Source organism: Microcaecilia unicolor, chromosome 6 (assembly GCF_901765095.1).
Source record: "Microcaecilia unicolor chromosome 6, aMicUni1.1, whole genome shotgun sequence".
NCBI lineage: Eukaryota > Metazoa > Chordata > Amphibia > Gymnophiona > Siphonopidae > Microcaecilia > Microcaecilia unicolor.
This window is the reverse complement of record NC_044036.1, coordinates 159,491,387-159,515,244: the sequence shown is the minus strand read 5'-3', so window position 1 is coordinate 159,515,244 and position 23,858 is coordinate 159,491,387.

The following is a 23,858-nucleotide window of genomic DNA, read 5'->3' as shown; positions in this document are numbered from 1 at the left end:
CATGGGGGCTACTCCAGAGAAGGCTCGCTTGCGGGTATCACATTGTGTGATGTCCTTTGGAAAGGGTGTGGTTAGGGAAACTCCTTGGGAGGACCTTAGTGACCTTGAAGGTGTGTAGAGGGCGATCCTGCTCTTCAAATACTCTGGACCATTTCCTTTGCCTTGAAGGTCAAACAGAGAGTTTTAAATCTGGCTCTCTATTGTACTGGTAGCCAGTGAGGTTTATGCAAAAACTAGGAAAAAAGGCCCGTTTCTGACACAAATGAAACGGGCGCTAGCAAGGTTTTCCTCGGAGTGTGTGTGTTTTACAGAGTGTGTGTGAGACTAAGTGTGTGATAGAGAGAGAGTGAATGTGTGAGTGTGTGTGACAGAGAGAGTGAGACTGGGTGCGAGAGTGTGTGTGTGAGAATGACAGTGTGTGCCAGAGGCCCCCCTCCCTCCCTCTCTCCCAGTTCCAGAGTGGCCTGCCCCCTCCCTCCCAGTTCCAGGGTTTTTCCATCCCTTCCTCCCTCCCTCCCAGTTGCAGGGTTGGCCCTCTCCCCCTCCCTCCCAGTTTCAGGGTCACCCCCTCCCTCCCTCCCAGTTCCTGGGTCCGCCCATCCCCCCTCCTTCCCTCCCAGTTCCAGAGTCGTTGCCCCCCCCTCCAGCCACCCTGCGATGTTTAACTGCAAAATTAGGGAGCTGTGTAGCGTAATAAAACGCACCTGCAACGTTGTGAAGCTGACTCCATGGCTTCACTGAAGTGAAGGGTTCGTAAGGTTCGTCAGTCTGTCACCATCTCTCTCAGCCCCGCCCTCGCGCCTCTGATAGGTCCGCCGCCCTGGACGTCATCATGTTTTGACGCAAGGGCAGGGCCGAGAGAGATGGTGACAGACTGACGAATCTGATGAACCTTACGAATCCTTCACTTCAGTGAAGCCACGGAGTCAGCTTCAGAACGTTGGAGGTGCTTTTTATTATAGTAGAGATGATGTGATGTGGTTCAAGGGCCTTAGAGCCTTCTGTTAGTCTTGCTGCAGTATTTTGAATCAATTGGAGCTGGTGCAAACCCTTTGTAGTTAGACCAGTGTAGCATGCATTACTATAATCCTGACTTGTGATTTGAGGGGGAGTTTATACTTCCCAAAAGAGATTTTGATGTCAATTATGTCCCCGCTTGTGTAAGAGACCCATAGAAGCTCAGTTTTACTTGGGTTCATGCAAAGTTTGTTGTTTTTAGCCCATTCTTGAATTAATGTTAGCCAGGTAGTCAGCCAATTGGGTAGAACCCCAAAGTATAGAAATGTGAGTGAGAAAAGGGGATTCCCAGATACCTGCTACAACTTTCTGGTTGACAGCTGTAGGGTGGGGGATAGTGCCTGTTATGTAAGAAAACTATCTCAAGGGGAAGAGCTGTCAGGGGTTCCCCAGAACTCATAAAGCTGGGCGAGACCAAACCAGAGGTGAGACTAAAGATGGTGCTGGATTTTTGCAGATCTGATTTGAATATGACTTGTGGACAGTTAAAATCTCTGAATTGTAAGTTGCTAGGGAAGGAATCCAGAGGTTGGAACTTATCTTGCGGACTTTACAAACTAATCTTAAAGTATAAAGTGCCTTGCTGATGACTGGATGCTGAATTTGTTTGTTCACCCTGAGTGAGAAGGTGGCCTAGAATCAGGCCCTGGGAGCAGTCAGCAGGATACAACACATCCTGAAGGGAGAAGGACCCTTTTTCTTAGTGGAGTGCTGGGACTTTATCTTGGACTACTGAAAGGACCTTACAAGTGTGTGGGCCTGTGACATGGCGATGAGGATAGGATTTGGCAAGCTCCCATGCTAAGGAGTGACTAAAGGATTCCTGCCACCCTTAGAACAGCAATCAGAGGCCTCTTCTGGTAAGAATACCTGGGAATGGCCTTTGCTGAGAATGGGATTTCTAAGGGTAGAGGTCACAGGAGTTGGGGGGAATTGCTGGCAGAGGACCCCTACCTGTAACAGTATACAAAGACTGCTAGCATATATGAATTTACTCACAATGATATATATCATTATCCATAGAAAGTTATGTTAGCACATCCACATGTCTGATTTGGACAGATATTGCTACCGAAAATACATATAAAGATAGTGGTATGGATTTATGCAATCACTTGACAACTGAATACTGCCATTGTGTTACCTTTAACTTTATCTTTACCTTTAACTCATACATTAACAGCTATGTTAATGCTGTATTTACAAATAATGTTATGCAGAAAAGCCAGAATGCAATCTGGAAGTGTACAATTTTGCATTAATACATCTGCATTTAATATTTCTATTATTTAAGCCATCTTTGCACTGTAATTAGAGATACTCAATGATGGTGAAGAATCCTTTTTCATGGTCTTTTATTTCTTGGTTCTTGTTTTCCCTTACTTTGTTGCATAATTTAGTAATATTTCTGCTTAATTTAGTAATGTTTCCCCTGGTTTCAGTTCAATAAATTTGGATAGGGTTTGCTTTTCATGGCCTTATTCTAAATTGTAGCACTGAAGTTAATGTAAGCTATTCACAAGTTATACATGTCTAAAAAGCAAATAGGTTGAAAAAAATCATACAGGCAAGCGGTCGGCAAGATACAGAACAGCAGAAGAGAAGACCCACGCGATGAAATAAAGCAAAATTTATACAATACATATGCATAAAATCAGCATACAGTTGTCCTCTAGCCACCCAACATGGCCATGCTTTGCCCTCTCAAGGGCTGCATCAGGGGCATAACATAAACAGAGCAGTACATAAATACCCATCCCTAAATGTATATGGCCCTGACATCCCTACACTTCTCCCACGGCAGCACCCCCTTTTCAGCTATGCATATTGGAATTTATGCACGCCTCTTTTTAGAATACACCTAAAAAGAAGCATGCATAAATTCCAATCATCACTAATTGACTCATTACTCAACTGAGTAGCAAGCGCAAATTGGCCACGTGCACAATTTAACGTGTGTTACTCGCTGTGCCTTATATAGAATCCAGCCCTTAACGTGCAGTTAGCATGAAAAAACAGGCTTACCACATAACGTGCTAAAGCATTTTGTGGCCATTTCCCTGTTTCTCTATGCTAACCGTGTATTATTGAATTTGAAGGGGCATGGCATGGATGGGGAATGGGCGTGGAAGCTTTATCCAGCTAGCACTTTATAATTAACACAGGCTGACTGGATAACACAATTAGGGCCCCTCTTACAAAGTGGTGGGTATTGCCTGCCCCAATGCGTGCCTTTTCCAGCATGTTGGATTTTTAAAAACTTTTTGCGCCGGACGCTTTCCTGCGTAAATAGGTGGCGGTATAGGGCTCCCCCGGGAAATGGCTGTGCGGCAAGTGTTTCACTTAACCACACAGCCATTTCTGTCCCCTGCCAGGAATTTCCTTTTTCGCCAAGCAGTAAAAGGGGAGGCCTCAGTGCGTGGCAATTCCACACACAGATGCCACCACACAGCCCCTTTTACCGCCACTTATGGGACCCTTAATGTGGAATCACTTATCGCCTCCTAATTCTACCTTCAACTTTTTCTAGGTAGTGCACACTAATGCTGGGTGACCTGTCTATAACCCCCCCCCCCCCCCCCCCCCCCCCCCCCAAAAAAAAAAAAAAAACCGCTGTGCCAAATCTGGGCTTAATGTGCAGGAAAATCCTGCATTAAAATGTGTTAAGCCTAGATTATAATGCGTTTTACTAAAAGGGACCCAAATTCTTTTCCACAAAAAAGGTGTAAATATGTGTGTGTGTGTTCCATGTACATAACATGTACATTTTATAAAGTATGTGCATACACTGCAACCTAAACTACCTCTCCAGTAAGACCTACGTGCAGGTCATGTAAAAACAGGCAGACTCTGGTGGTGCCCCTAACATTTATTCGTATACACTCCTTCACAATTATACTAAAGTCTTATAAATGTATCTCCAGTGTGTCTACCTTGTACTTGTTAAGTGCTTAATCTGTCTTTAAAAATTAAGAAGCTGTTTTACTATTAAGAGGTTTTCCTGTAGTTTGCCTGTTTCCATATGTTAAGCCATAGATGCTTTTTCTTAGGGAGCGTGGCATAGGTGGAGAACAGGCAAGGAAGCATTAGCTAGCTAGAACATTATCTACCATGTGCTAACTGGCTAATGCAGAGTTAATGTGGGACCACTTACCGCCTCCTAATGCTCAGCAGTACTGTGCGCTAACGGGAACATTAACACACGACCTGTAATAAAAATATTGGAAACACCCCCAAAAGGTGCAATAAAATCCCATGTTATAATTTTAGCCATTTTAGTAAAAAAGAACCTGCATAGTTTGCAATTTACTGGGCTACTTGGAAATTTCCCCCTAAATAACAGCCTCATTTACTAACTAGTGTTAATCAGTTAACATGTGTTAATGCAATGTAATCTACACTAAATAACACATCCCCAATTTTTCTCAATGAAGCCTATCTAATTATGCACTTAAATTAACATATTAACGAGCATTAATGCACATTAGTAAATGGGAACCTAGCAGTTAGATTCAGTGCCATATTCGCTTTATTCCTCTTAAATCTACAAAAAAAAAAGGAGAGAGAGAGATAGTGATGGGTGCCAATGTTCACCTGTTTGTAGGAAATATTCCACAGGCTAATCTTTATTCAACCAAATTTGTTCTAGTTATTTTCAGAGTTTAAAAATACAGTTTGGTGGGTAACAAGGATGACATCATATCAGTATGACTCATAAGAAAGACACAGGGGTCCTTTTACTAAGGTGCACTGAAAAATGGCCTGCGCTACTGTAGGCGCATGTTTTGGACGCGAGCAGATTCATTTTTTCCGTGCACCTGCAAAAAAGGCCTTTTTCTTTTGCTGAAAATGGACGTGCGGCAAAATAAAAATTTATGCGCGTCCATTTTGGGTCTGAGGCCTTACTGCCACCCATTGACTTAGCAGTAAGGTCTCATGCGTTAACTGGGCTGTAATTGTCAACACGTGTACAATGCCGATTACCGCCCAGTTAGCGTCATGTTTCAGAAAATAAAAAATATTTTCCGGCGCACATAGCAGATGCACATAAAAAATGAAATTACCGCCGGGGCCATGCAGTAGCCAGGCAGTAGTTCAAAACTGACACTCGTAAGATGCGCGTAGGTGCCTATGCAGCTTCGTAAAAGGGCCTCACAATTTTTGTCACAGGATATAACAAAAAATACAAATATGTGAACGATAAGAATCCTTCATCTAAACAGGTAAGGTATAACTCAGTGTTCTAGACAGGTCCTTGAAATGTGTTTCTTTGCATACAGTTTTAAATCTAGCCTGAATTGGCCACCAAGTGAAAACCAAGTGACTGACAGTTCCAAGCAGGACACAGCAACACCCTTGTTACCTCTCTGCTTGGATTACTGCAATTTACTTCTCACTGGTCTTCCGTTCAGTCATCTCTCTCCTCTCCAGTCTGTCCAGAAAGTACAGTAGAACAAAGGTACTTGTTAAAGTCATTTAGGGGCCATTTTACTAAGCTGTGTAAGCGTCTACGCGCACCCAACGCGCGCCAAAATGGAGCTACCGCCCGGATACCACATGGCTCTTGCGGTTATTTCATTTTTGGTGTTCGTCCGATGTGCGCGGTCGAAAAATAATTTTTTTATTTTCGGACGTGCATATCGGACGTGCGCCAAGTGGCATTTGATGTGTGTAGGTCATTACCGCCTGGTTATCGTGTGAGACTTTACCACTAGGTCAATGGCTGGCGGTAAGGTCGCAGACCCAAAATGCTGCACGTCCATTTTTACAGGAGCGCTGAAAAATGGATTGGCGTGCACCCAAAACCTGCACCTACACTACCGCAAGTCATTTGTCAGCGCACCTTAGTAAAAGGTTCCTTTATAGTCTCAAGGGAATGAGATTTAAAATTGCCGTGGCTCACCAATTACTGATGCCCTTTTTGTCTTAATTGTTCCCAGTGACTTAATGGGTTCCATGCTTGCTCTAGTTCAGTCTAATTGTGAAAGATCACAAAAGCCAATATTGTGATTCTACCTTCTGTAATGCAGTAAGTCCTGGTAAAAAATTAACTTACTAAACAGTATATCAAGTCAAGGCCTGCACTTCCCATTGCAGTAAGGGACCATAAATTTGAGTATAAGAGTACCTAAAATAATCTGGTAAACAAGGTTAAGACAACAATAAATCAACCTGGCTTCCCTTGTCCTTGATATTTTTCCCAGCTGTACACGTCCATCATAGGAGAATTGCATTTTATAGTGAATGTCTTCCTCTGCGTTTAAGGTACTACTTTCAGTACAATCCCCAGTACAATTGGATTTAAATCTATACATTGATATATACTAATCCACCTAGAACTGTGAGATTGTGCTGAATACAAATTTTTAAAAGAGAGAAAGAAAGTTTTATTGGCTGAGCCTATCTGGTGATAGTTACGTTAAGTAAATCACCTCACAACCAAAAGTGAATTGAAAGTGAGTAAATCACCTCACAATCAAAAGTGAATTGAAAGTGAGTTTTTGAAAAGTCCTACACAGAGGAATATTTCTTATTTTTAAGTATTTTTAACTATAAAATGCAAAAATGGGAGGAAAAGACCTTATCAAGCTGAAGCTATGAGCTTTGAAAAGTCAATGAGGCCCTTTGACTAAGCCACGTAAGCGTCTACGCACGCCCAACGAGAGCCAAAATTGAGTTACCGCCAGACTACCGTGTGACTCTTGCAGTAATTTCATTTTTGACGCAAGTCCGATATGCGCGTCTGAAAAATATTTTTTATTTTCGGACGCACATAACGGAAGCACGCCAAGTGCAATTTGGCACGCATAGGTCATTACCGCCTGGTTACCGCATGAGGTCAATGGCTGGCGGTAAGGTCTCACAGACCCAAAATGGACACGCGGCAATTTTCATTTTGCCACACGTCCATTTTTGGCAGAAAAAGCGCCTTTTTTACAGGCGCGCTAAAAAATGGATCGGCGTGCACCCAAAACCTGTGCCTACACTCCCGAAAGCCATTTTTCAGTGCACCTTAGTAAAAGGACCCCACTATTCTTTACAGCTATCAGTTGAAAAAGTAATCATTGGCCAGAAAGACCTCCCAGAAATAAACGTCCAAAAAGTATCACTATGTTTATTGTAAATATCACTATGCTAATTGTAAATACCAAGATAAGAGGGAGTGATGAGAGTATCAGTACAATGAGGTCTCTTGATATAGCTCGCAGCGAAACGGGTCCCCGTCGGGAATGATACTGTCTTGCTCCTGTGCCTGTGATTATGTGACATTGCGGTAAAAGACAGCAGAGCTGCATAACAGCACCCGAATCTACATTAAGATAAGTGTTTTTCTTGAGCACCATTCCTACTGATATTCATTTGTAAAAGATATTTACAATTATCATAGTGATACTTTCTGGACGTTTATTCCGGGGTGGTTTTTGTGACCAATGATTACTTTTTCAACTGATATCTGTAAAGGACATTGACTTTTCAAAGCTCACAGCTTCACTTTGATGAGGTATTCCCCCCCCCCCCCATTTTTGCATTTTATATTCAAAAATAAGGAGTATTCCTGAGTGTAGGACTTTTCAAAAACTCACTTTAAATTCACTTTTGGTTGTGAGGTGATTTATTGCTACAAAAAGGGCCGTGCGCTAGCGGGGGGGGGGGGGGGGGCATTTTTCCCGCACACCAGGGCCCTTTTTACTGCAGCAGGTAAAAAGACCCCAGGCACACAAGGTCATGCGATAAGAGAACTCTTACCGCATGGCCATGCAATGGGGAGCCCTTACCACCACCCACTGAGGTGGCAATAAGGGCTCCGTTGTTAACCCAGTGGTAACCAGGCAGCGTGCGGCAATGCATGATTACTGCTGAGTTACCGCCATTGCAAGCCATTTCCAGGGGTTTTCTTTTTCCCCTGTAGGTCGTGCATAGGTCATTATCGCCCAGTTACTGCACAAGTCTTTACCGCTAGGTCAATGGCTGGCGGTAAGGTCTCAGACCCAAAATGGACACACGGCAATTTTCAGTTTGCCGCATGTCCATTTTCGGCAAAAATTTTAAAAATGACTTTGTTTACAGGTGCACTGAAAAAATGATTCTGCGCATATCCCAAACCCATGCCTACACTACCGCAGGCCATTTTTCAGCGCACCTTAGTAAAAGGACCCCCCCACTGGATTTTATGCAGCCCAATTTATGTGGTTATCTTACGTGGTTAAGGACCAGATTCACCTCTGGAACAAGTTAGTTGGTTTTTCGCTTAGGCATGAACTGCAGGTATTCAGTGGCATTAACCAGTTGAATATTTGCAGTTTGCTATCTCTCACTGAATATCCCTTTCAGCGGCTAGCCCGGTCACAGGCTACATCGCCTGACATAGCCAGTTAGCACTGATTTTCATCGGCTGATCGGTTCAGTTTAGCAGCCAGACAGACCCGTGTAAATAGCAGGTCTATCTTTGGCTGCTAGAACCTAGTTGGTCAGCCAAGGAATATCAGATTAACTGACTATTTTTGCAACATCAACCCCCCCCCCCCCCCCCGGAAATTCAATGCTGGTGGCCAGATTTGTCCTGGACACTGAATTTCTGGGTTCGCAGGCGACAGTGGGAGCTGGTCTATTCAGTGCTGGTGGTTATATATATCTAGTGATGAATATATCTATTTAGTTTAAGGGGTCCTTTTACTAAGGTCCGCTGAAAAATGGGCTGCGGTAGTGTAGGAATTTATTTTGGGCATGTGAAGAATCATTTTTAAACACACCTGTAAAAAAGGCCTTTTTAAAAATTTTTTACCGAAAATGGACGTGCGGCAAAATGAAAATTGCCGACCATCCATTTTGGGTCTGAGACCTTACCGCCAGCCATTGACCTAGTGGTAAAGTCTCATGCGGTAACGAGGAAGTAATGACTTGGCATTGCATCCGATATATACGCCCATTGTGTCCGATACGTACGCCCATTGCATCCACTTAGCATGCGTCCGATACTTACGCCCAAAAAAATAAAAATTATTTTTCAGACACACATATCGGACGCATGCCAAAAATGACATTACTGCAAGAGCTGCGCAGTAGCCGGGCAGTAGCTCCATTTTGGCACACGTAGATGCTTACGCTTGGTTAAAGGGCCCCTCAATGTCAGCGTCAGTGTTTAAATTAAGCCACTTCTTGCTGTTACAGAAAATCCAGCAACTCCCTGTGGATAATTTTCCCATTGTGCATTAAAATTAAATACTACTCATGTGTTAAAATAAAAATTAAACAAGCGTTCTCCCAGTTTAAGGAATCCTTGATTTGTAACTTTTTAAAGCAATTTTTGTTGTTTATTTAAGAAAAAAAACTTAGCAGTGCTGTTATCTATTTCCTAGTGGGTGATTTGTGCTCTACTTTTATGAAATGGATGTGCTTCATGTTGGGAATGTTCCAGACCTGGGATGAAACCCCAACATTTTACTAGAGATTTAAAAAACAAAAAAAAGCATAACATCGTAGACATTAAAACAAATTGTCATGGAAAAAAGAGCTCTGTCTAACATTTCATAATCCATAAATGACTGTAGTTTTCTCTTACATTCTTGGCACCAATGCGTTCACCTCCGATTGGGTTTGCTTCAATTTCTAAATAATAGCAGCTGAACTAGTGGTAAGTGAAAGACAGATCTGTGCATCATCTGCATGGTATTCAGAACTCAAAATATATAATAATCAAAAGTTTGATGCACAGGAAGAAGACAGATGCGTGGGACCAAGAATTACATCCTGGAGCACACCCCATAAAACATCAGATGAACCATTTCCAACAGAAACAGTATGTGTATGAAATTACACCAAGTAAACACAGTACCAGGAAATTCACAATGGCACTGCAGTCACTAGATGAATCATGAGCCAACATTACCAAAGTACAGAATAGGTCAAGAGAACTTAAGAGTGTCTAAATCCCCAACTATAATCCTTTGTTAATTTTTAAAGTACTATATTTTGATGTGTTAATTTTCAGTCTACTGTAAGAGTGTGCTTTAGATGTTGCCCTGATGCTTTCCAGGGCTGCTGAGAGGGGGGGCAGGGGGGACAAAATTACCTGGGCCTTCAAGGGGGGCCCGGCACCGTAGTCCCCTCCACCCACCCCCCTCCGTCAACCATCGGGCTGGGCGGCCCTGAATTCAAATCATAGCGCCTCACCTCGACCTCGCTCCGTGTGAAAGAAACACAGCGGCGGCAGTCTGCAGATTGCCTCCCTTTGGGCCTTCCCTCCCTGTGTCCCTCCCTCGTCTGACATAACTTGCGCGAGGGCGGAACACAGGGAGGGAAGGCCTGAAGGGAGGCGTTATGCAGACTGCCACTGCTGCGCTTCTTTTACACGGAGCGAGGTCGAGATGAGTCGCTATGATTTGAATTCAGGGGTGCCCGGCCCGGTGGTGGACGGAGGGAGGCAGCAATGACGACCTCGGGGGGGGGGGGGGGCGGTGGGCGGCCTTGCCCCGGGTCCGGCCCAGTCTCTCGGCGGCCCTGATGCTTTCCCAGAATCTAAAGTTCCCAAGGGGGTCTTTTACGAAGTGGCAGTAAGCCTAACGCGGGCTTATTGCTCGCTAAGCTGGAACTACAGTTTGGCTACTGCAGCAGCCCAGCGGTTGTTCCCACCCCCCAGTGTGCGCCACTTTCGGCGTTACAAAAATATTTTTATTTCTGTAGTGCTGGTGTTTACCTAGCGGTAATTGGTTACTTCTGGATTAGCATGAGAGCCCTTACCGCCACCTCAATGGCCGGCAGTAAATGCACCCCCTCAAAATTGCCACATAGCAATTGGCTCACTTGCCGCATGGCCATTTCTTTAAAAAAAAAAAAAGACAGCCTTGTACGCGCTGCAGTAAAAGGGGGCCTCAGCGCATATCAAAAACACACGCTAATGCCAGCGCAGGCCCCCTTTTACCGCAGGTTGGTAAAAGGACCCTAAAACAACTATGAAACATGATGAAAGTCAGATAGGCTGTTAATGATGGAAGGAAACACAGCGTATTTCGTCTGTATTTATTGTATTATCAATATATTATCATTTTATTTGGGGCTAATCATTTGAAATGTTCATGTTTATATGATGTCAAACATTTTACTGTTATTCATTTAAACACTTCTGTAACATTTTTATGGTTTATCAGTTTCATTAATTAATTTATAAATAAAATAAATAAATTAATCTATTTATCCAAATGTTTGTGCATTATTACGTGTTATTAATTCTATTTATACATGAGGTCTATTGATTTATATTATTATCAATGTATTATTTTACTTTGGGTTAATCATTTGATATAATTATGCTTCTATGATATTTTTGTTTACTAACCCCCGTTTACAAGCCATGCTAGCAGCTGCTGTGCGCTAATGCTGACACAGCCCGTTCACAGGGGGTATATTTGTTATGTTTTGTTTTAGCACTTTTTAAAAAGAAGCAATATGCTTTAATTATTTGCCATTTGTCTTCATTATATTTATGTTATGCTACTTCAGATCACTTTTGCAAGAGGGTATTACTACCTTGGAGCATTTGCTATGTTTTCTTTCTTTATTTATCACATTTGTACCCCGCGCTTTCCCACACATGGCAGGATCAATGCGGCTTACATAGTAACAATATAAAGAATTACAACGTTGTAAGAAGAATATACAGTTTGTAGTAAATGCGAAATTAATGGGGTTAATGGAAGTAAATTAATCATGGGAAAAATTGGGAGCAGAAGGAATTGAGCGTTGGGAGGTAGGTGTAGGAAGATGGAAAGGAAGGGATATGTGGGTAGCAAAAAGGATAATGGGAACATGGTCAATATAACAAATGTCATAATAATCATGTGGACAAGTTTTATGATGATGTCACTAATTTTTCATCTTTGTTGTTGTATTTATTTACATACTTCAGAATATATGGTCAAACTCTTGACGCAGGTCCTAAAGCTGAAGCACAGCAGTGTTGAGACAACTGATGATTTCAAATAAAGACTCTTTGGTTTTCGTCACCTCCACTGTTGTGTTTCCTTGTTAATAATGGAAACCACTCAAATAATATAGTAATTCAGAGTTTTCATCAGTGGAATATACTGTGGACACCACATCACACAACACAACACAATATAATACCATCAAGAGTTGTCCTTGTTTTTCTTTTTTTTTTTTGTTATTATATATTATACTGATACTTTCGTGCTCACTATAATTGGTAATAATAAAAGTATTCTCTGCACGTAAATCGTGTTTACACAGTCTTATTTCTCTTTTAATTATTTAATCTTTTAGACTTCAGATTTCACCGGTGTGTTTATTACATATCGTAAACTACACCTCACCGCTGTGTTTAAATATAAACTGCGGGAATCCTCATTAGTCTTAAATGTTCTTAATTTTTTACTTCTTTTTTTCTTTATATGTTTGATAACCCTTAAACATAGCACTTATCTTGTTTTCCGGTTTTTTTCTACTGTGAGTAATACACATATGTAAAAAAGACCGAAAAACTAAGCAGCTTGAAGACCTAACTGTGAGTACCTGAGTATTTATAAAGATAAGATAACAAAGTTAACACAGCAGAAGAAGTAATAATATAATGTTTTATTGTAGAACATAAGAACTGGCACACTAAAGTGATCGCTCCAGATGAAGGATTGACGAAACAGAAGCGCACTGTAGAGCGTCTTAGTAACCAGTAGAAAAAAACCGGAAAACAAGATAAGTGCTATGTTTAAGGGTTATCAAACATATAAAGAAAAAAAGAAGTAAAAAATTAAGAACATTTAAGACTAATGAGGATTCCCGCAGTTTATATTTAAACACAGCGGTGAGGTGTAGTTTACGATATGTAATAAACACACCGGTGAAATCTGAAGTCTAAAAGATTAAATAATTAAAAGAGAAATAAGACTGTGTAAACACGATTTACGTGCAGAGAATATTATATATTATACTGTAAACCTGATATAAGGAGGATTCATTTATAAAGATGTCAAATTCCTTAGCCTTCAACATCCACATTATTCCTCAAATTCTATAAATGGCATCTAAAGTCATTGAAAAGGTCCAGTTATGCTAATAATTGCCAATTGGTGCTAAATTGGAGATAAGTACCAATAATTGGAGTAAACAAACACTAATTGGCAGTAATTAGCAGTTGCTTGTGTAGCTGTCTTACACCCCTATTCTGTATATTGACACCCTGATGATCAATTCTCCCCAGAAGCCCTGGTGACTAGCAGGCTTATTATTGAAAGAGAAGGGCGCCCAACTTTCAACACAAATTGGGACATGGGCGTCCTTCTCCCAGGGTCGCCCAAATTGGCATAATCGAAGGCTGATTTCCGTCGCGGGGATGACCAAACTTCACTGGGGCGTGTTGGAGGCATAGCGAAGGCGGAACTGGGGCGTGCTTAACAGATGGGTGTCCTCGGCCCATAATGAAAAAAGAAGGGCGTCCCTGACGAGCACTTGGCCGACTTTACTGGGTCCATTTTTTTTTCGACCAAGCCTCAAAAAGGTGCCCGAACTGACCAGATGACCACCGGAGGGAATCGGGGATGACCTCCCCTTACTTCCCCAGTGGTCACTAACCCCCTCCCAGCCTCTATGCCAGCCTCAAATGTCATACCCAGCTCCCTGATAGCAGTATGCAGGTCCCTGGAGCAGATTTAGTGGGTGCAGTGCACTTCAGGTAGGCAGACCCAGGACCAACCCCCCCCCCCCCCACACCTGCTACACTTGTGGTGGTAAATGGGAGCCCTTCAAAACCCACCACAAACTCACTGTACCCACATGTAGGTGCCCCCTTCACCCCTTAGGGCTATGGTAGTGTTGTACAGTTGTAGGTAGTGGGTTTTGGGGGTGCTCAGCACCCAAGGTAAGGGAGCTGTGCACCTGGGAGCAATTTCTGAAGTCCACTGCAGTGCCCCCTAGGGTGCCTGGTTGGTGTCCTGGCATGTCAGGGGGCCCAGTGCACTAGGAATGCTAGCTCCTTCCACGACCAAATGGCTTGGATTTGGTCGTTTCTGAGATGGGCATGCTCGGTTTCTATTATCGCTGAAAACCGGGGATGACCATCTCTAAGGACGACCATCTCCAAGGTCGACCTAAATGTTAAGAATTGGGCGTCCCCGACCATATTATTGAAACAAAAGTTGGACGCCCATCTTGTTTCGATAATACGGGTTTCCCTGCCTCTTCCCGAGGACGTCTTGCGAGGACGCCCTTAGGAAAACTTGGGCGCCCCGTTCAATTGCGCCCCTCCTCGTGCCCCCCAAGCCCCCACACTCTCCCCCCGGATAGTGGCAAGGGGGGGATGGAGATCAAATGGATCTCCAGTCCCCCTAACACCCCAACAGCAAAAAAAAAAATCCCTGGTGGTTCAGTGGGCTACACCCCCCACCCACCCTGGTGGTCTAGCGGCCCCTCCCCTATACCTTGTAGGTGATGGAGGAGGGAGCAGCACCCCAAAGTGGTGGTGCCATGCTCTGCCCAGTGTATCCTACCATATAAGTTCTATATGTGCAAAGGAAATGTTAACATGGGAGGGGCATGGGAATGGTAGGAGCGCTCCGATTATTCCTGCACACACTTTATAGAATAGTTGCATTTGCATGCCCAACTGCTGCTTGTAGGCACCAGCATTTACACCAGCCATAGAGATATGGCATAAGTGAACATGCCTGAAGTCTGGCGCATAACTGCGGACTTATACTAGTGTTCTAGAACAGATTTGGTGTGCAACTCTTCCATCATAGAATACTAGCTTAGAACCTAGTTTTGGGGGGCCCCTTTTACTAAGCGGTAAGCCTAACATGGGCTAACCGCTTGCTAAACAGGAAGTACTGCCGGGCTACTGCAGCAGCCCAGCAGTACTTCCCACCCCTAGCATGCTGGAGTGTACCCAGCGGTAATCGGGCAGTACGGTAAGTGCTTCCCCCCCCCCCCCCTAAATGGCCGCATGGCCATTTTCTGCAAGAGAGATCCCTTTTACCCACTGCGAAAAAAGGGGGCCTTGGCGTGCATGAAAAACATGAATCAACGCCAGTGCAGGCCCTCTTTTGCCGCAGCTTGGTAAGAGGAGCCCTGGGTGCCTAATTTTTGGCACCATTTATAGAATTCTCCCCTATATGGGGTCTATAGAATACACAGGACTCATTACATCCTTTAGAATGCAACTAGATGATATAATAGAACATGTAAAAAGATAATATTGCAGAAAACTCAAAAGTCACTGTAGCGGAAGAAAGAAATATCAGCACCATCAATGAATTGTACCAGTTATAGGAATACTCAAAAAAATTTAATCTATAGGATAAGCTTTACTGTTACTGCATCAGGTTTCAGTGTCACAGAAAATACAGATTAGATAGATACAATGTAATTTTTTCTTGTTAAACTATTGCCAGGTGGGGGTGCCCTTACTGTTTACCGATATTATTGTCAAATATCATAGAATTTATTATTGATCTGCCCAGGCCCTACTAGGGGCTGCCAGCTCACACCCCATCCATGCTCCAAGAGACTACAACCCCATTTTGAATCTTGGTGCTAGTATGGGCAGGAGTGACTAGGGATAGTTACTGCCACTAGACACTAAGGAAAATGTAAGGTATGGGGGGGGGGGGGCTTTTGGAGGTTGAGGGTAGGCTTTGGGGATCCTCCTTCAATTGGGGAGCAGGACTTCCAAGTGGAGACACCTTGGGAGGGGGCTCTAGTTGAGGTTTAGTATTGGGTGATATTGATTGGGGGTGCTCAACAGGGCTTTCTCCTGGGGGGGACGGTACTGCTAATTTTTACAGGTGATGTCCCCTTTGAGAGACAACCTGATGCTTTTAGCTTTTTTCTTGGGTTACTGCAAATGCTATACTGCAGTTTGCAGTGTGCAGCTGTGGTATAGAGTTTACATAGTAATGAGCTATGTTTTGCATCTCATTACTATGCAACTCGTGGTGACTTAAATAATGCTGTTATAGGGCAAGACAACCTGTGTTAGTGCCCTTTAAGTTCTATAAAGGATCAAATGATGCAGGTTATTGCCCTAACGCAGCTTGATAATGTCCCATTAGTGCCACCACATTAGGAGCCAGAGTCAGTAAATGGCACCCAGCTTTATTCTATAAAGGGCGCTTCGGGATGAGCGCTCTTTACAGAATACCATTGGTCGCTGAATTCCTCACCCAACTTTGGGAAACCTGAAGGGGCCTAATCGAACGGTGCTGGCCAAATCGATGGGCGGCCAACTTTGGGGCCAGCTCCGTGAAGGGGCGGAACCAAGCGTATTTTCGAAATACGTTTGGCGCCGGCCAAATCGCTCGCCGGGGTTAGATGAGATGGCCGACTCCGATTTTCAGCCATAATGGAAACGGAGCCGGCCATCTCAAATCTGGCGAAATGTAAGGCATTTGGTCATGGGAGGAGCCAGCATTTCTAGTGCACTGGCCCCCCTGACATGCCAGGACACCAACCAGGCACCCTAGGGGGCACTTTAAAAAATTAATAAAAAAAACAAAATTAGCTTCCAAGTGCATAGCACCCTTCCCTTGTGTGCTGAGCCCCCCAAATCCCCCCAAAAACCCACTGCCCACAACTCTACACTATTGCCAAAGCCCTAAGGGGTGAAGGGGGGCACCTACAAGTGGGTACAGTGGGTTTTGGGGGGGCTCCCATTTACCAGCACAAGTGTAACAGGTAGGGGGGGAAGTGCCTGGGTCCACCTGCCTCAAGTGCACTGCACCCACTACAAACTGCTCCAGGGACCTGCATATTGCTGTCAGGGAGCTGGGTATGACATTTGAGGCTGGCATACAGGCTGCCAAAAAATGTCTGATTTTTTTTGTGTGTGTGTGTGGGAGGGGTGGTGACCACTGGGTGAGTAAGGGGAGGTGATCCCCGCTTCCCTCCGGTGGTCATCTGGTCAGTTGGGGCACTTTGTTTGGGACTTGGACCTAAAAAAAAGGGTCCAAATAAAACGGACCAAATTCTCCTGACGGCCGGCTTTCTTTTTTTCATTATCAGGCGAAGCTGGCCATCTCAATGCACGCCCCTGTCCCGCCCACATCCCGCCTTCGCTACCATGCCAACATGCCCCCTTTCAACTTTTGCCGGCCCCGCGACGGAACGCAGTTGAAGTCGCCCAAAATCGGCTTTTGATTATGCTGATTTGGGCGGATTCAGGAGATCGCCGCCCATCTCCCGATTTGTGTCGGAAGATGGGCGGCGATCACTTTCGAAAATCAGCTGGAAAGTCTTACACCAACTAAACAAGGTGTAAATCCTGGTGTGCAAATTGAGCACACATCTGTGGTATTCTATAAGACTGCATGCAATTTTCTGGAACACCCCTGAGCCACCCATGCCCCTCCCATGGGAACACCCTATTTGCAGTTGTGCATGGATACACTTAGGCACTGTCCTATATCTGGGTGCATAAGTGTATTTGCATGCTGATCGGCCATTTCAGCCCCATTTCAGCACCTCGCACCAGTTAGAACGTTTTACCACACCGAAATTTGGCCGCAGAATCAGTGCTTAAGTTAGGCCCTCTTTTACTAAACCATGCTAGCAATTCCCACGCAGCAAATGTGAGGCAGCCCATTCGAACTGAATGGAAATCACTAGATAAACACATATTTTTGAATTTACTGTAAATCTTATCAGAACACTTAAATAAATATATAATTAAAATATTCCTTTTCCTTTTTCAAAAGTATTGATTCCTTTGTAACCTTATGATTCTGCTTTTATACTAAGTACCTGCTTTCATTATTGTCATTGAAAAATAACATCCTTAATATTAACTCAATATGATCTTTGGAAGACCAAACATTCTAATAAAGGCAGCAGGAGGAAAAACAAATAAGTAAATGAAAGATAAAAAGACAAACATATACACCACAGTGGGTTACTTTTATCAAAACGTATCTGTTAATACTAAAGCACCTATATACTGAAGACAGAAAGGTAAGTGACAGGAAGCTTGCAATTGGAAGAACCTAATGTGAGGGTAAGATTTAAAACCCAGATGAGTGGAATTATTTCTTTCCATCTACTCTTTCTACCAGTTACTTTTCAACATCACAAACTGATCCAGTTTCTAGTACTATGGTTTTTCTGATGTTTATTTTCACTGACATAAGCCTTAATAGTGTGGTCTATGATTTTATTTCAGTAAGTTATACAAATACTGGCTTTCTCTTTGTAGTCTCACCAAGTCCTTTTCAAAAGAAGAAATACTGCCAAATATATTCTGGTATTTCTGAGTGGCTTCCAAATGTTCATTATTATTATTATTATTACTGGTTTAATGCTATGAGATTAGACATTTTTGAATTAGCTAATACCTAAAGTGTTTGCGTGACTCAAAACATTGTTAATTAATATATAATCAGATGACACAATTCATCAGAAAAGAAGAACTACTGAAAATTTGCTTACTGCCCTAGTTGTTAAAAAAAATAGGTTTAAAAACAATCACCCTTATTCTTCAAATTTAGCACCTAAGGGGTATGTTTACTAAGGTGCATTAGCGTTTTTAACACGCCTATAAATTTAAGGCACTTTAAACGCTAACGTGCCTATACATTTCTATGTTCTAATAGTTAGACCACAAAAACTGTAAGAATGTGGGGACTAAATAATGTTTATACTATATAAAGTGTCCCAAACATTAATTCTTCATTAGTCCGTTGTAACATGCACCATAATCAAGCATTTGACACACTTTTTTTTTTAAACATTTTTTTAGACAACAGGGACCATCAGATGTTAAAGCAACTCACACCATAAGGAACCTTCTGTTCCTTTTTCAATTGTGAAGGAAAAAATGGTTGTGGTGCAAATCTTCATCGGTTCACCCTTCAAAACTTTTTTTTTTAATTTTCCTTCTTAGACAGGAGTGACCATGCTATGTTCCGATAGCCTCTTCCCTGAGGAAGTTCTGCGAAACCTGGCCATGTCAGCGGAGGTTCTCCTGGGAATTGAAAGTGCTGCCTTTCTCTAAGATAAGTCTGGTGCTATTATGCACGCTTATGATACTAATCTCAGTATATTAGAAAATATTTTTGCTAAAAGAAAAAAAATACTACTATACATATAATTTAAAAAAAAGTTTTGAAGAGTGAACCGATGAAGATTTGCACCACAACCATTTTTTCCTTCACAATTGAAAAAGGAACAGAAGGTTCCCTATGGTATGAGTTGCTTTAACATCTGATGGTCCCTGTTGTCTAAAAAAAATGTTTAAAAAAAAAGTGTGTCAAATGCTTGATTATGGTGCATGTTACAACGAACTAATGAAGAATTAATGTTTGGGACACTTTATATAGTATATACATTTCTATGGGCACGTTAGCGTTTAATGCGTGTAAACCATTTATGCATGTTAAAAACGCTAACGTGCCCATAGCACTGCTTAGTAAACTTAGCCCTTAATGTAAGCACAATTTGTGTACTAAAATTACAGAATATTAGCAGTGAAAGTACACTTACACGTGTAAGTGATAATTGAGCGTTAAAGGGTATCTTAGGACTGACGCACGCGACTCACTTAGGGGCCCTTTTACTAAGCTGCGTAAGTGTCTATGTGCACCCAATGCACGCCAAAATAGAGTTACCATGTGGCTCTTACGATAATGTCATTTTTGGCATGCGTCTGATACGCACAGCCAAAAAATATTTTTTATTTTCTTCCGCGCGTATCGGATGCGCGCCAAGTGGCATTTGGCACGTGTAGGCCATTACCGCCAGGTACCGCGTGAGACTTTACTGCTAGTTCAATGGCTGGCAGTAAGGATTCAGACCCCAAAATGGACGGGTGGCAATTTTCATTTTCGGCAAAAATTTTAAAAAGGCCTTTTTTACAGGTACGCTGAAAAATGATTCTGCGAGCACCCAAAACATGCATCTACACTACCGCAGGCCATTTTTCAGCACACCTTACTAAAAGGACTCCTTAGCATGTAAAACACAAGGGGTGTACATGTTAGCAGAGCATGGACAGGGCATAGGTGGGGCTCCCATTTACACAAATAACTTACCAAATTGACAAGCGTCACTGTTCCTTCGTAAGCTGAGCGGGAGTCCTCCACCTACAGTCCTACTAGTAGGGGGTGCTGCTTCACTATCACATTTTCAATAGTGAGGGACAGGCAAGTTCTGCAGGACTCCAGGCAACCTGCCTGTACCTAGCGATTGAAAACCTAATATTGAAGCACCCCCCCCCCCCCCACCAACTTTTGTAGTCAGGATGCAGCAAAAACTGCAATAACCACCATTAAATTTGAGGAATAGGAAACACCAATGTATCCTGACTACTACAAAAATTGGTATACTGATTCATCCCTAAGACTCCTGAGGCAGGCACCCTCTGCATCGAAACGCAGGACTGCATCGAGTCATATTTAGGGTTTTATATATATATATATATATATATATATATATATATATAGTTAAATAAATATCCCAGAGTTGGATCCTCAGTGGTCATTCCCCTTTTCTGTTTATTGTTCTATGTTGTTTTTTCAAAAGGGGTCTCTTCTGCTCTTGTTTTTTTTTTTCTTTTTCTTTGGCACAAGTGAGGCAACAGTGTGTAACAGAATTATGATAGGATATCAATGATAGGATATCAATTTCTATAGCTGACTGAGTGTTAAAATGACAGAAATGACAAGTAAAACCTCCCATGTTCATTTTTATAAAAAAATATGAAAAGAATCAAAACTCTGTAGATAAAGAGGTGTAAAAAAAATTTCTAAACTCGATGGATGGTAAGTTGCACTGATCTCTTAAATCAAAAACACTGGGCAGGAAACATTTGTTCTTCCCGTGCTTTCATGATCCAACCCTCCATTGCTCCAGTTAAAAGCTCAGAATGTGAGCCCTCCGGGGACAGAAAAATACCTATTGTACCTAAATATAAAGTGCTTTGATAGCTGTCAGGAAATAACAAAATAAATAAATAAAAACTCAAACACTAGGCAATGAACCAGCATTCATACTCCACTGTAGCAAACACACCTGGCAGCTTCACATTGTACTTCTTTCTGCCTGTTAACTGATCTGCTTGTTGTTTTCTTTTTTTTGTTTTTCTGTTACCCAGCCATCAAACCAACCAAAAGGCATCCACTGCAGAACGCTGGCACAGGAAATATGAGTGCACACGGCATCTGCGACCATAATTATGAAACATTCCAGTCAGAATGTGAAGCGAAGCATTCAGCAAAGCAATTTCCAGCGAGAGATGCAGACTGAGCAGAAAGGACAAGAACCCAGATGCTTAAGTAGGTGTTCAATGTTCCACCTTTTTATACAGTAGAGTGAATTCTATACCTCTGAACATAATGTTTAAGTTTAAGACACATCATGGACTTAGTTTTGCCAAAAATACAGCAGTGTCCACAGCAATGTATTTCAAGACCTTTGTATTTAAAAGTTTGCATAGTAAGTTAAAAATAAAGGGCAGGGGATGCCGCAGATCTCAACAGGGGAGCACATTATCTATCCCATTTCAATCTTTCCTTCTCTCATTATTCCTTAATGGATACAGGGGCCCTTTTACCAAGATGTGGGAAAAGGGGCCATGCGCTAGCGGCGGGGGCTGTGGAACCCGAACACCATGGCCCTTTTTAGCGCAGCGGGTAAGTTGACGCATATATTCACAATTGTATTTTATGACTAAATTTCTGTATGTCCCAATATAGAGTAGAGGATTGGCCTACTGGTCAGAGTACCAGTCTTGACAATTCCAGGTGTATGGTGCAGCAAGATGGAAGGAATGGCGTGTGGAGTTGGCGGAGGAGAAGGGCACAGATAAGAGTGACATACACACCATCCAGAGGCATCAAAGGCAGTTTAAGTATGACCAAAAGATTTTGCTCTGGGTTTCAAAATGGCAGCTGAACAAATCATTTTTTGCTTCGATTGGTTGTCAGCCAATGGATTAAGTTTAAACCATGTGGAAAATATTATTCCAGATTCCAGGATATTAATTTTCCCATGATACTGTGTGTTGGAAATTAATATGTTCAAAAGAAAGAGGTGAAGTACTTAGATGAGGGATTGACTTTCCCTTCTCATGTTAAACAAATTGTCGGGAAGGGGAAGCTTTTTATAAACTACAATTGTTTTGGAAATTGCTTTTTATAAACTACAATTGTTTTGGAAATTGCAATCATACCTTAATGAAGATTATATTTATTTGGTTTTGCAGGTCCTTGTACTGTTTCCTATTGATTATTGTGGTTCTCTGTTTGCAGGGTTGCCTATTGCGGTGCTTAGGAACCATGTTACTCCTCTTTTAATACATCTGCACTGGTTAAGTTTCAAGTTCGTACACTGAATTTTAAGGTATTACGGTTGGTTTGTCCATTGCCATTGCAGGGTCAGGATTTGTTGCACATTCTCTTCCTTTTAGCAGCTAAAAACAAGTGTTACCAGAAATCGTGCAATCTCAATTTTTTGTTCCAAGATTATGGAACACAGTGGCACCTAATCTACATCTGAAAAGTGATTACAGCCCGTTCAGAAAGGAACGTAAACCATTCTTTTCTCTCCAGCTTATTCAGTGGGCTAGAAGCAGCGGTTGTACCATGGCGTTGTGGCAAGATGCCATGCTATTTTACTTGAGGAATGTTTACATGATTAATGTCTAGTTTCTGTTTGTTGCGATGTCATGTTGAAATTTGTCAGTGTTTATTTTATAAACCACTGAGAATGATGAGATTGGCAGTACATTAAAATTCTCATAAGTAAATAACATGGGTTATCTGCCTGTTTTAATTTTGTTGATGTCTCAAACCTTAAATGCTCGATATACAAAATTAATGAGAAGCAGGACAGGGCAGTATTACCATAGCTGGATTTGACAATGCAGCTTGCTCAATCTTAATTCACCTAAAGTGAAAGAGCTAGCTAAAATGGGAAGCTCCCCAACAAGACTTACGAACTGACCTCTGATGCTCCCCAGACATGCTTCCCCATACCCCACAGAGGAGATATAGTTTCTACAATCTGCAAAGACCCCTGCATCCCATGGCAGAAAGATCTTTGTGGCTCAATGATAGCCTCCTTCCCCAGGCAAATGAAGACCAACAGGCCCACTCCCCTAGTGCCAGCAAAAATGAATTATTTTGATTTAAAACAACAGCCATCATGAGAGAATCTGGTTTCCTCCTGTCAGCAAAGATGTGGACTTGGGATGGGGAGTGGAGGGGAAGGGAATGGGATGAGAGGAAGTTTCAGGTAGGTCCAGAGGTCCTTGTCCTGGGGTCAGTGGCTTAGAGGATTAATTGTGGGGAAAGCAGTGCCAGTGATAGATGGCTATGAAGGCCACTGTCAGGGCCAGAAAAGAGAAGGGTTTTGGGCTCTGAGCTCAAAGTTAATACGGCATAGTAAAACTGCTTATTACTAACTAAGGAGTCAATACAGGGGCATCAGCACATCCTTTCTTCTGCTGGTTATACCCCTCTCTATGCAGCCTAGTATCCTTCTGGCCACGGCCACAGACGTGTTGCACTGTTTTGTCACCTTGAGATCTTCAGACACCATCAATTCAAGGTCCCTCTCCTGAGCTGATCTTACCAATCTCTCCCCTCCTATTTCTGCACCTCAAGTGCATCACTCTGCACTTCTTGGCATTAAAATTTAACTCAATACAAATATAAAGCTACCCTATTAGTAATAATATACTTTTATTTCACATTTTTAATATATTTACTTGAATACTATAATATAATGTGAGGTGCACCTCTCCCATCTCTAAAGATCCATTAAATGAATCCTTACGAGGTCCCACCAGGACTTCTCTCAGATCCCTCAATACCCTGGGATGTATCCCATCCAGCTCCATAGCT